We start from the raw sequence: 12,328 nt of genomic DNA, 5'->3' as shown, positions 1-12,328 counted from the left end.
TACAATTTGACCCCTAAATTTATCCTTTTTTACATGTTTACCCCTATACTTTCAAATGTGTCACTTTGACCCCTTAACATTATGAAATTTCATTTTGGTCCCAAATCTTTTTAAAAATTACACCACTTAGATTTACATAAATTCCATCTTGACCCCATATTTTTCCCATAATTACACTTTTGCCCTTATTTTTTCTTAAGACTCCAATTTTACCCCTTAACCTTCTAAAATCCTAATTTTACCCCTTTACTTTTTTGAAATTCTAATTCTATGCCTACACCTTCCCACCCCATGTCTGATAATTGTGTTACCAAAGTCCTAATCCTACAAAAAAAAGTTCCAACAATGCCTCCAAGATATAGGAATGTGCTTGTGGTTGAGATAGACAAGATGAGATGCTAGATACAGAAGTTGGAAGCTACCATAAAACTATAGTGAGCTTTATTAGAAACTTATAGAGAAAACTCAAAAGGGGATTCTAGTAGTAATAGTTCATTGCCCCTTGTAAATTGTTGCCATTAAAGATAGCCATTTTGCCCTAGTGACATCAAGGTTGAAATTATTGAGTTTGAAAGGAAATTACTGTAATGTCCTCTCCAACATTACCAAACATATAAAACACAAGACATGAAACACTGTAATGGTAACAAAGTCTAATTAAATTCCTTATATATGGTTATCATAACACAGAGGTTAGAAAGAAGTTTAGGAAATTTGGCTCCTAAGAAAACCCCTTTTGAAAAGCCGTTTAAGTTCAAACTATAGTTTAAAATAAGTTGCAAGAGATAGCTGAAGCAAGAAAGTTGAATAACCTCTTAAAAAAGCATTAAAAGAGATAATTTAAGTTACCTTAAAAGTGCTCCATCCGCCACTGTGCATGTGCTATCCGTCGTGGCAAATGGCATAAAGAAACTAAGTCTCTTGCTGAGTAATGCGTTGCAGGGTATTTGCCTTGCATTGTGGCATGTTGTTGCTATTATGACAGCAAATAGCTATTATGACAGCACTCTGGGTCTAACTTTTAAAGAACGTCATTTCACTATCCAACACTCGATTTGAGTGATTCAAGCATCCACATGTGGCTCTTAGAATAATCCAACTATTGGAATTGGTCTCACACCCAAATACTAAACCAATTAAAAGTTGGACACCTAAACATAAAATGGTCCATTTTCATTCTAAAACAACAACCAAGGTGTCCAAACTCACATACCAAATGCTAATAACCATGGAACCATTTGAATCAACTTAAGGGAACCACAAACAACTTGTTTGTATATTTAAATCATAACATAACATTCCACACAAGATTTGGCCACGAAAATTCTAAATTCAACATAATTACCAAAGGGGTAATAACAATTCACAATTATCATTTCTTCCAGCTATTGAACACACCAACACAAAAACAATATTTACACTAGTATCTCGACCTCTCATAACATTACATCACAGTTATATCATTCCAAGTCGAGATATCCACAGTTTACAACAATATTCATACAAGTGACCTCAAAATGACATGTGGTTCTAAGTTGGCATATGCATAAAAAATTCATTACAAACTAAAAGAATAGAGGAAGGATTATACAATTACAAGTCCTCTTAATGCTCAAAAGCACCTTCCTTCCCTTTACCCCTATCGAAGTCTTTATAATCCTCCCTTATATCTTCCAGATATAAGAAAGGATTAACATAATCACCACCTTACAAAACCAAATCATAATTAATCAATATGTTTGAAAAGCTTGGGTCCAAGACTTATTTTACAAAACCATCAAAATCATAACAGAACAGAACATTATGTAAGGAAAATAAGTCATATGCATTCATATTAATCATTGTATGCCTTTAAAATGAAGAAATCAGGTCAAATTATGAGCCATACCCCACAGCGGGTAACACCTGTACAATGGCATATGGCCCAAAACCTTTTCTATGCCGTGCGCTGCTATGTACATACCAATTTCTGCAATTTTCATTTGACAACCCAAATGACAAACTTTCAATGTGCACCATTTTCACATATGACGTTTGACCGGAGTGATTCAAGTACCCACAAGAAGCTTAACTCATAAGTTAACTGATGAGACAATTAGACACAAACTAACAATCCGATCAAAATTTAGGACTCGAGGTGCAAAATGTAACATCCTAAAACTTTAAATCTAGAAAAAAATGGATTAATTAAGGGATAAATTAGTTAAAAATATGGTTAATTTATTTAATTATGTTTTTGGGTGGCTAATTGGATTTTTGGGTCATATTTGGCTCTAAATTGAGATGGGATGAAAGTCGGATCAAGTTGGGAGGCATCGGGGGGAGCAAAATCAAGTTGTTGCTCACTGTACCATGAGCCATGGCTTGCATGGTGTGTGCTGTGGCGCATGGCACAATAGGCAACTTATATTTTTGGGAATCAGCAGAAAAACTCAGATTTTGTGGTGGAAAAACCTAGAGCACGAAGGAGGCAACTTTGGGCACTGTTAGTGCATAGATTTGGAAGGATTTTAAAGATCATTTGAGCCTTCAAACTCTTAGGTAAGATTCCTACCCTTCTTCTCTACCTTTTTATCTCATTTTCCACGGGATTTGGAAGAGTGAGATTTTGGTCTGATGGGATTAAGCTATGGGTCAATGTTTTGAAGATTTCTATTAACTCTAAAGGTTTAATTTAGGTTTATTTATCTTGGATATGTGGTAATATGAAGCTACTTTGTTGTTTAATAGAAGTTGGATCAAGCTTTATCTTGATCATGGGGTGTTGAAGTGTGATAAGTTGAGGTATTGAGTTTTATGTTGTGATAAAGTTAGAAAGAGATTTGAAGGGATGAAGTAAACAAATTTTAATCTTAACAAGTCTATTTGTTGAGAATTTGAATGAGAAGTGGGAGAATTGGGAGGTTATTATTAGTTAATAGTGCTTGTGTTAATTGAAAATTAACATATAGTACTTGTTGATATAGATTATGGTGTGGGAAGACTTATATTGACACAAGAAGAGGATTAGTACCAGGGGTAACCCTTTTAGTAACAAAAGGGTTGAGATAACTAGATAATTTGCATTGTTTATTACCTTGTATAAGTTATTCTCAAGTGTTTTTTTATGATTTGTTGAGTATATATGCATAAATTCTTTAAAGGTTATCTATTTTAGAAAAAGTGGATTATTGGTTTTGTAAAATTCTATATTTTTGAAATTAATGGAAAGATTTTGTTATACTTGCTTGGAAAGTTGATTATTCATGGTCAAGTGGAGATATGTAGTGAAATGTGGCATATTAGAGGGTGGGAGGTTACCCTAATGGAGATAGTGAAGATTTAAGTCCATATGGTATTGCTAGCACCTCGGGACGCCAGGTACAGCATTTACTCTCCTTAGTGCCCAAAAATGGGTACGGTGTTGGAGACTTATTCTCCTTAGTACCTAAAAGGGTACGGGGTTGGAGACTATGCTCCTTAGCATTCGTAGGATGCGATGTTGGAGTAACGACACCCCAATTACTTGTAATAAGGGGAAACAGTAGTCCGAAAGTGGTTTAGGACACCTTGGTCGGGTAGTCCTACCATGGATGGTGAGCTTAGGGACCATACATGTGGTTTAGTTCTGTGAAATAGCCTACTGGTTCGGTCGAGAGTATTGGAGGACCGGATGGTTAGGGATTATGCATGCAAATTTGTGGTGATATTATATGATGTGATTAAGTTACTCATTTTAATACTTGTTTATAACTTGGCTTATTAATCAATAATGTAGATTATCTTAGTTATTGAGATTTTTATCTCAGCCTGTGGATTATTATTTTACAGGTGCTACCAGTGAGACTGAGCCAGGGAGAGAATCGGGCAGGGGCTAGCATATCTACTACACTCTTTATAAAGCCTGATTTTAGTTTGAGTAGTGTACATAAATTTTTTATATGATATTATATGTTGCCAACTAGGAATGCATATCATTTTGATTGGTTGCACTTGTTTCATACTATGTTGTTGTGTATTTTAGCCCAATATTGTATATGAGGTGAATATGTGGTAATTTTTATGGTGATGGGCTAAAATACTAATACAAGTACAAGGAATGTTTTATCTAAGTGGTGATAATATATTGGTAGTGAATTATGTGGCAATAGAGGCCAAATAGTGCTTGTAGTACTAATTGTGCATTTTGGCCATATTGGGCAAAATGGCCATTGAGTGGCCAAATTTTGTGTTTGGTATGTTTTTATTTGTTTGATTGGTCACTAAAGTGTATTTTGGTCTATTGGACTTAGTTCAAGCCTCACAATGGGTTAATGGTATAAGTTATGAGTTTTGGGTACTTGGATGGTTGAAAATTTCTTTGAAAAACTGACTTTTTCATCCGAGTATTTAAAATTCTCATACAGTGTCAGATCATAATGAAACTTGTAACATTAGTTAGCTTATTGAATAAGCTTTGCGTGGGCGCTTGAATCACTCCAATCAGACATCATATGTAAAAATGGTGCACATTCGAAGTTCGTCTAGAAAAGCTGTCATGACAGCATTGCTATCATGGACACGTGCGTTGCGGCACATTTTGCGCAAGCTGCAGCGCACAGTACAATGAGGAAACTTGGCATTCTATTCCACAAGCCGCGGCGCAGGGACCACGAGCCACGGAGCACGGACCAAAATACTCAAAAATGATATTTTTGGCCCTGTTTTGAAATGTTTTGCTTTCCAAAACATTTCCATGCTTTCAATACCTATTTAAATCATTAAGTTTGAGCTCAAACTATCAATTTAAAGAGTTTTTATGGGATCCCAATTATTCCACAATTATTTTAAAAGATTATTAGTTTTAACCCTTTTATATATAATGTGAGATTAGGAGCAAATCCTTGCTCCTAATTATGATTGGTTGTTGTGATTGTGTGGTGAATTTTGGTAATGTCAATGTGGACATTATACAAAATGTCACTTTTTTAAAGAAATTAATGTGCCCAAGCACCCATATTGATCTCTTAATCTCATTAGACCATTATAGACCTTAACTAAGTCTCAAAGAACCTATTATAACTAATTGACCACATTTCATCACATATATTCACATATATCAAAATTTGGCTGCTCAACGGCCAATTTCCACAAAACACCAACTTTTCACAACTACTCACATCTCAACACAAACCAACCAACTTGGCTATTTTCACTACAATATCACCACAAGTCACTATTATTCACCAGTTTTATTACTTTTCAAGCATATATCATGATCACAATTGACCGAACCTCTAAATTGCCCTGACTTGAAACTATTGGACATAATAGCTTGTGACATTATGTTTAGCTTAAGTTTTGATGATGAAGAGTACAGATGAGTTAACTATACTTAAGCTTAGTTGTTCTCATATTTATAGTGGTTAACTAGGGCTATGGAACAAGTACTTTAAATTGTTTTTACTCATAATATTTCATATTACATGAGATTTGAAAAAATGATTTACATTGCATGCATCAAAGTTATTTTATACTATCATATTTTTCCTAATCTTAAATTGGTTCTATATCCATGAGTATTCATAGTATTATCTTGCACAACTTAGATATATGCATATTAACACTTGGACTAACTATTTTGTTCATAATATATCATTTAAAGTTGTCTAAAGTGAAGATGAGAGTGAGCATGAAGAAGAAGAAATTGAAGTCATCATTAGCATGCATGCACACTCAAAATGGGAGAACATAAAGAAAAGGATAATCCAAGAAAAGCTTAAGAAGAATGAAGACATTTGTACAATCTTGGATGCACCTTGGAAGCCTTGGTCTTGATAGGTATAATATCTTAAGCTAGGAGTCTTTATGTTAAACTCATTGACTTAGATATGAAGTATTAGCTCAAGATATCTTAAATCAAAACATGCATTTTAGCTATTAAGTGTAAGTGTGAGATACAATCATGGCTTTCATCTTTCATCACAGATGTCTCACAAAGTTTAAAATATTTTGATTGCTAACTTTGTAAAGTTTTCAAAGTTGTTCTATTTACTTAAAATGGAGTTAAGTTGAAAAATTCATGAATACTTAAAGTCTAAGTTGTTCAATTAGGACCATTTTATTAATTTTTTATCACCTCGAAGTGCACACATTGCATTAGAATTAAAAAATTGCCTAAGTGTTTAGGTTTAGTACACTACGGATATTTTAGTTCAAAAATAAAATTTTGAGAAAATATATAAGAAAAATTGAAAAAGTACATTTTATGTCTAGAATATTAGTGGTCAAATTATATTTTTGAAATTCATTTTAGTTTAAGAGTGTAACCTTCCTTATATCTACTTAATATGGGTGAAGATTATGATGTTACCATTGCCTCACATCAATCATAATAATCAAATTTCATTTCAAAAGCTTCAGCCGAAGACTTATTTTGCAAAATGATTTAACTCACAATACAATTAGAGAAATATACAGCAGAAGTAAATCATACACTTTTCTAATACGTAATGGATATAATCCACTAGCTTTCCTATCCTAATGGCATACATTTCATCATAAAATAAAATTGAGAAATGGTCCGTGCATCGTGGCATATGGCACAGAGCCACATGCTTACCTTTTCTATGTCGTGAGCTGCGACATGTGTCACCATGCATCGCAGCGTGCCTGTACGATCTTCTGCTATCATTTTAATAGCAAAAATGATGAACTTTCAACGTGCGTCATTTTCACATACGACATCCAATTGGAGTGATTCAAACGCCCACACGAAACTTAGTCATATACTAACTAATGAGATAGGTTTAGATGCAATCTAATAGTTTGATCAAAATTTAGACACCCGGGTGTAGAAAGTCACTTTTTGGAAAAATTTGTGCATCCAAACGCTTAAATCGATCCCTTGCTCTCATTAGATTTCACTAGGCCTTGAATCAAGTCCAAAAGGATCTAATACACTTGATTGATAATAATATATCTCAATCATACTCACACATCAAATTTGACACTTCTACGGCTAATTTTCACAATTCACCAACTTTATAGACTTTGCCATTTCTTAACAAAACTTAGCCCACTTGGCTATTTCTCCTCACATTCATACATATTTGTATTCACAATATAATCTTAGCCCTTAAATTACTCATTTCATCATAATTTGTCCCTTAGTTAAGAATTCACTAAAATACATTCATTTTAATACAATATAATCAAATCATAACCCTTTTTGTCTCAATTAACACATATACATATAATCAGGCTAGATTTCATAAAATTTCAATTCAATCATGCATGAAACCCTATGGCAACTCATTTGTACACATATATACAGTCTCAGTTAGTTCGTTACACAAACTCAGAGTACACGGCTTCATAACTCAAGCTGGACCAGAGTCTCTTCCTTTGCCTTAGTCACTTCTCAGTCCTATAAACATGTAACCATGAGGGTGAGATAAAAATCTCAATAATAGAATAACTCATTCCTATTGATTATCACATGCAACAATATGAAAGTAAACATAGTATATCAATAAAACCTCATAAAATAGCATTTATATCACATATCTCATTTTATTTCTCAACTTTTCCTCAAACATATAGAATTCCTTGTTATCTCAACATATTTCATCATATGACATAACATGCTAGCATGATCTCTACCAACTGAACCTCCAAATCTCCCCAACACGAAACCATAAGCTCATCTTAGACCAATGTACACTCTCATTGGCCTTGAGCTCACCTACAGTGGTAGAATCACCTAGCTAAAGATGTTCTAATGCACAATACAGATTATGGTTTTCCCCAATACATATAATGGGGCATTGTTAACTCTAACATGGCATCATAAAAATACTATGGAATCTCTCATCTCTAACATTGCACTTTAATAAGCACTAAGGAGATCTTCTCTAACATTGCACCTTATAAGGTACTCAGGAGAATTGTTTTCAATACTGCATCCTAACGGGTGCTAAGGAAACCTTGCCATATGATTTTTTATTATCTCTTACACTCGAGTAAAGTCTCACCCTTATGATTATGCTTTCCTGAACCATTTAAGGTTCCATTTATAGTTTCACATACTTTCTTACACATAACACATACATATTATACTTTACATTTACAATCACAAATTTCAATGCTTGATTTTGACCAAAATCCATTTCACACAACAATCACTCAATGCTATAAAAAATGCTCAATTTAAAACCCTTTCATACACTACACAGCATACTAATATATAGTTACAATAAATAGTCAAATAAAGGAAGTTATTCAGTTACCTTAATCCTTTTGTCACTAGAAAGGTTACCTATGGATTTCAACAATCACACAAGTTTATCTCAAGCTTCCTGCCTCTACTCATGCATCCAATATGTCAATCTGAACATTTTTGGCACACTTTAGTCATTTAGTCTATTTTGACCAAAAACTCATTTTCACTACTTAAGGCTATATTCATACATAAACTCTTTTTCACTTATCCATTCTAAGTCCATAACTATCCAACTACTACTTTACATCACCTCAACCAGTCTTATTTACTGAAATAAAATTTTTGCCCTAACTTTCTCTCTCTAAAGGCTAAAATTGAGCCAACAGGTTCAAAGCTCTATTGTTTAGCTCTAAAATTTTTTCCCTAACTTTACCATTGAGCAAGAATCAAACCCTTCAAATTCCACCAATTCAATTTTTCTATGACTTATTTTCAGATAAATTTTTATAGAATGAAAGGTAAGAGTTATACATAGCTTACCTAACAAGTTATCAATCCTAATCACCTTCCACCACTTCAAAATAGCTTGACTTAGCTTCTCAGCCCTTCATCTCTCCTTTCTCCTGTGTTTATTAGATTTTTACTTCTAAAAATCACCCAATTTCATGACTTAAGAAGTTATTTTCTAGTCCATACACCACAGCACATAGCATAGTGAGATTTATTCTCACCATGTGCACTTGGTTTGACTCGAAACACACTCCTCTTACCTATATCTGTTCATACAACACACAAACAAGTTAAAATACTACTTAATTATCTAAATCTCTAATCTCACACTAACTTTCACTTCACCCTCGATTAACCTCTAAACTTAAGATTAAGAAATTCAAGATTTTATAGGGAGTATTTAAATAAAAAAGTCAATATTTTCTTAAATTTATTAGTTTAACCTAGTTTTCGGTTTGCCTTTGTGTGAAAATTTTTATATAATTTTATGCAATCTAGAACTTGGTTATTTTAATAAATTCTCCCTTATAATTATGAATTTAATTATGGACTTTAATTATATTTTATTATGTCACATGTTATTTAATTGAATTATGTGATTTATGTGATATAAGTGGCATATGATTTGTGCATCAATTGAGTAATTAAAGTCAACACTCCTTGAGGTCAAAGATGATGCTTTGGACGTTTTTTTATGCTTCATTTAAGGGATTAAATCATCCTAAAAAATGTGAATGACATATGAAAAATTAGACAAACATTGGAATCATGTACAAGCTAATAGGATGATGCCACCTTGTAAGTGTGACAAGGCTCCCATTTTCCATTTATTTTATTTTCTTATTTTTTAATGGAGCTTTATCTAATGGGAAAACACTTAGAGTAGGTCCCATTCATCATAACTTTAGATTCAACACACATATTTCACTCATCCCTTCCATTTTCTCTCTTTAATTCATCTTGTTCTTCATTTTCTCCACCTTCTCTCTACTTTCTTCATTTTTCTAGCACCCATACCTCTACTTCCAGACACCAAAACTCCATAAAACAAGCACCATTCTTCATATCTCTCCTTGCTCATCCTATCCCTTCCATTCTCATAAGGATCTAAGCTTAATTTCTTCATCCAAGCTTCCATAGATTTCAACTGAGTGTTGCTTCTCTTAGGGTTCTTGAAGATAAAGAGGTTGGTTAAGTTTCTTTTGTTTCCTATTCTCTTCTCTTTTACTAGATGATTATATGCCTTAGTCTAGAGTTTGATCATCTTAGCTTGTAAATTCTCATTTGAATTTGATCTTGATGCAAAGAGAAGAGGATTGTGTTGGTTAATTTCTTTCTTTTGCTGCCTTGGTATTTTGGCCACTTCATGTTTAGTATATAGTTTTATATTTTTCAATTAGTGAATTACATTATTGATGTTTCATAATCTTGTGATGTTAATGCTTGTGTTGTTGAGTAGCTTGACATAATCTTGTAGTTGCTCACTTTATTACCTTGGCCATGACATTTAAGAGGAGAATTTGAGTGATTCACTTGGCTAATATTTTCACCAACTAGTTAATTGAACTAGGGACTTTAATCTAAAACCTAAGGAACCTAGCTAATTAGGTTAACTAGCTTAGGATAGTTTTCTTAAATTAAGATAGCTTTAGTTAAGAGGAAAGGGAAGCTTAACTTAGCCTAATCATAAGAAGATAATAAGTCCAAATTCAACTAATCTCTAGGGTTTCACCCTTTTGAAAAAGGAAAGTTCATTTCACTCACTTTAGTTAGCATTTTAATCACTTGCTAATTAGGTAATCAAACTTCCAACTTTGAGTGATTTATTGCATTAGGTAACCTTTGATTAAGCTAAAACCATTCATTGGGAGATGACCTAGGGTTGGCCTTATATTGTGTTAGGGTTATCTTTAGTTTAATTTTAAGGATAAAGTGACTCATTTCGATCAAAATTCTGGCACCATTGCCGGGGAATGTATTTAGGTTTGATTTAGGGTTATTTAGTGCTTAATTTATATTTTTAGTGATTTTAGAAAATTTTGAGAAAAAATATAAAAATTTACATTCTTTGTTTTTCCTAGTGTGTTTGTGAGTTTTGTGTTTTTTTTTTCTATTTTGAAAAAAGAAAAAAAATTTAATGCAATTTTTGTTGGGTTAGTATAGAGCTAAAAATACTCTATTTTTAGTGTCTCTATCAAAAATTTAAAAATCAATTGGGAACGAGTCTGGAGGTATTTTGATTTGAAATTTGTTGCATTTGAAAGTTCTATCTCTTTTCTTTATTTTGAAATTGGCTTGGTTAATTTTGGATGTCAGAAGTGCCTGTGGAATTTTTACAAACTAACACAGTTTAGGGAGCCTTTATGGAGGATTCCCAAAACCCTTTTGCAAATTTGAATTAGCATATCTCCCTCCTTATGTGTCCAAATTGCCTGATTCCAGTCTTATCTTTCTCCTTATTGTATTATCATTGTTTCTTGTGTTTATCATTTTCCTTAATTTTTCCATTTTCCTGCTTGAAAGTTTGTTATAAGCTTTGAAGGTCTTCTCAATGAAATCTTGTTTCTCTAAAACTGTGGACCAAATTGTGAAAAATTTTGGGAATGATTAGGAAGGATTTTCAATCTGAAATTTTTATATCATTTTGCTGTATATCTCTTGTATGTCTCATAAAAATTTCAGGAAAATTGCTTATGTGAATTGACTATTATAAAATCCAAAGTGTAGAGCTTTACTCTACTAAGACGGACCTATGAGAAGAATCCTGATGATCCAGAGCATAAAGTTTTACTCTACCATGACAAACCTAGGATATTAAATGATCCATAAGGTTACCTTAGACTAGGGTAAGGGGTCGTGGTCTTACTTTGTATAAGGTTAGGAAGTCCTGATGACCATGATTATAGAATTTAACTCTGTCATGATGGATTTAAGAGACCACCCATAGATGAAGAGGATTAATCGATTTGAGCAATGGTATGCTGAGCCCTATTCTTTATGACTAAAATCTTGATTTGATCATAAAGATTACTCCACTAGGTAGAACTACAAATGCATTGCATGAGCATAATGAGATTGATGAGAATTAATTTCTGTATATGCATATGATATTATTTTTACTAATATACATGCTACTTTATCTCTTGTTCATGATTTTGCTTACTAATCGATAATTGGGGTTACCTCTGAGTGATTGGGACATATGTCTCACTCCACTACTTTTGAACATAGGTGAAGAGAGCCCAAGAAGGTTGAGAAAGGAAGCGAGGAAAGAGTAGCTTCGCTTAGTAGTGGTATGACTACCATTAGTATAAATGAATGTATAATTTGTTAATAGAGTTAAGTTTCCAAATAAGATGTGTAAGTATATGTGAATATGAGAAAGTGAATTTTGTTGTGAAAACTTGTTTGTATATATGTGGTGTTACATTATGTTGAAGGTGCCCCAGTGAAGAGTATATCGGTAGGCCTAAATGTGAAATAAGTAAATATATGTTGTTATGTAACTTGTTCCACTTGTATAGAGGTGAATTGATGTGATGATTATGTGTTGATTGTGATTGTGCTATTATATTAGAACTTGACACAAATGGTGAGGTGGAGCCCCATTTGGAAGAGTCGAGTATGATGTGATTC

This window comes from Prosopis cineraria, unplaced genomic scaffold (assembly GCF_029017545.1).
Source record: "Prosopis cineraria cultivar Desert tree isolate PC_DT_omini unplaced genomic scaffold, ASM2901754v1 PC711, whole genome shotgun sequence".
Classification (NCBI taxonomy): Eukaryota; Viridiplantae; Streptophyta; class Magnoliopsida; order Fabales; family Fabaceae; genus Prosopis; species Prosopis cineraria.
This window is presented reverse-complemented; position numbering follows the sequence as displayed.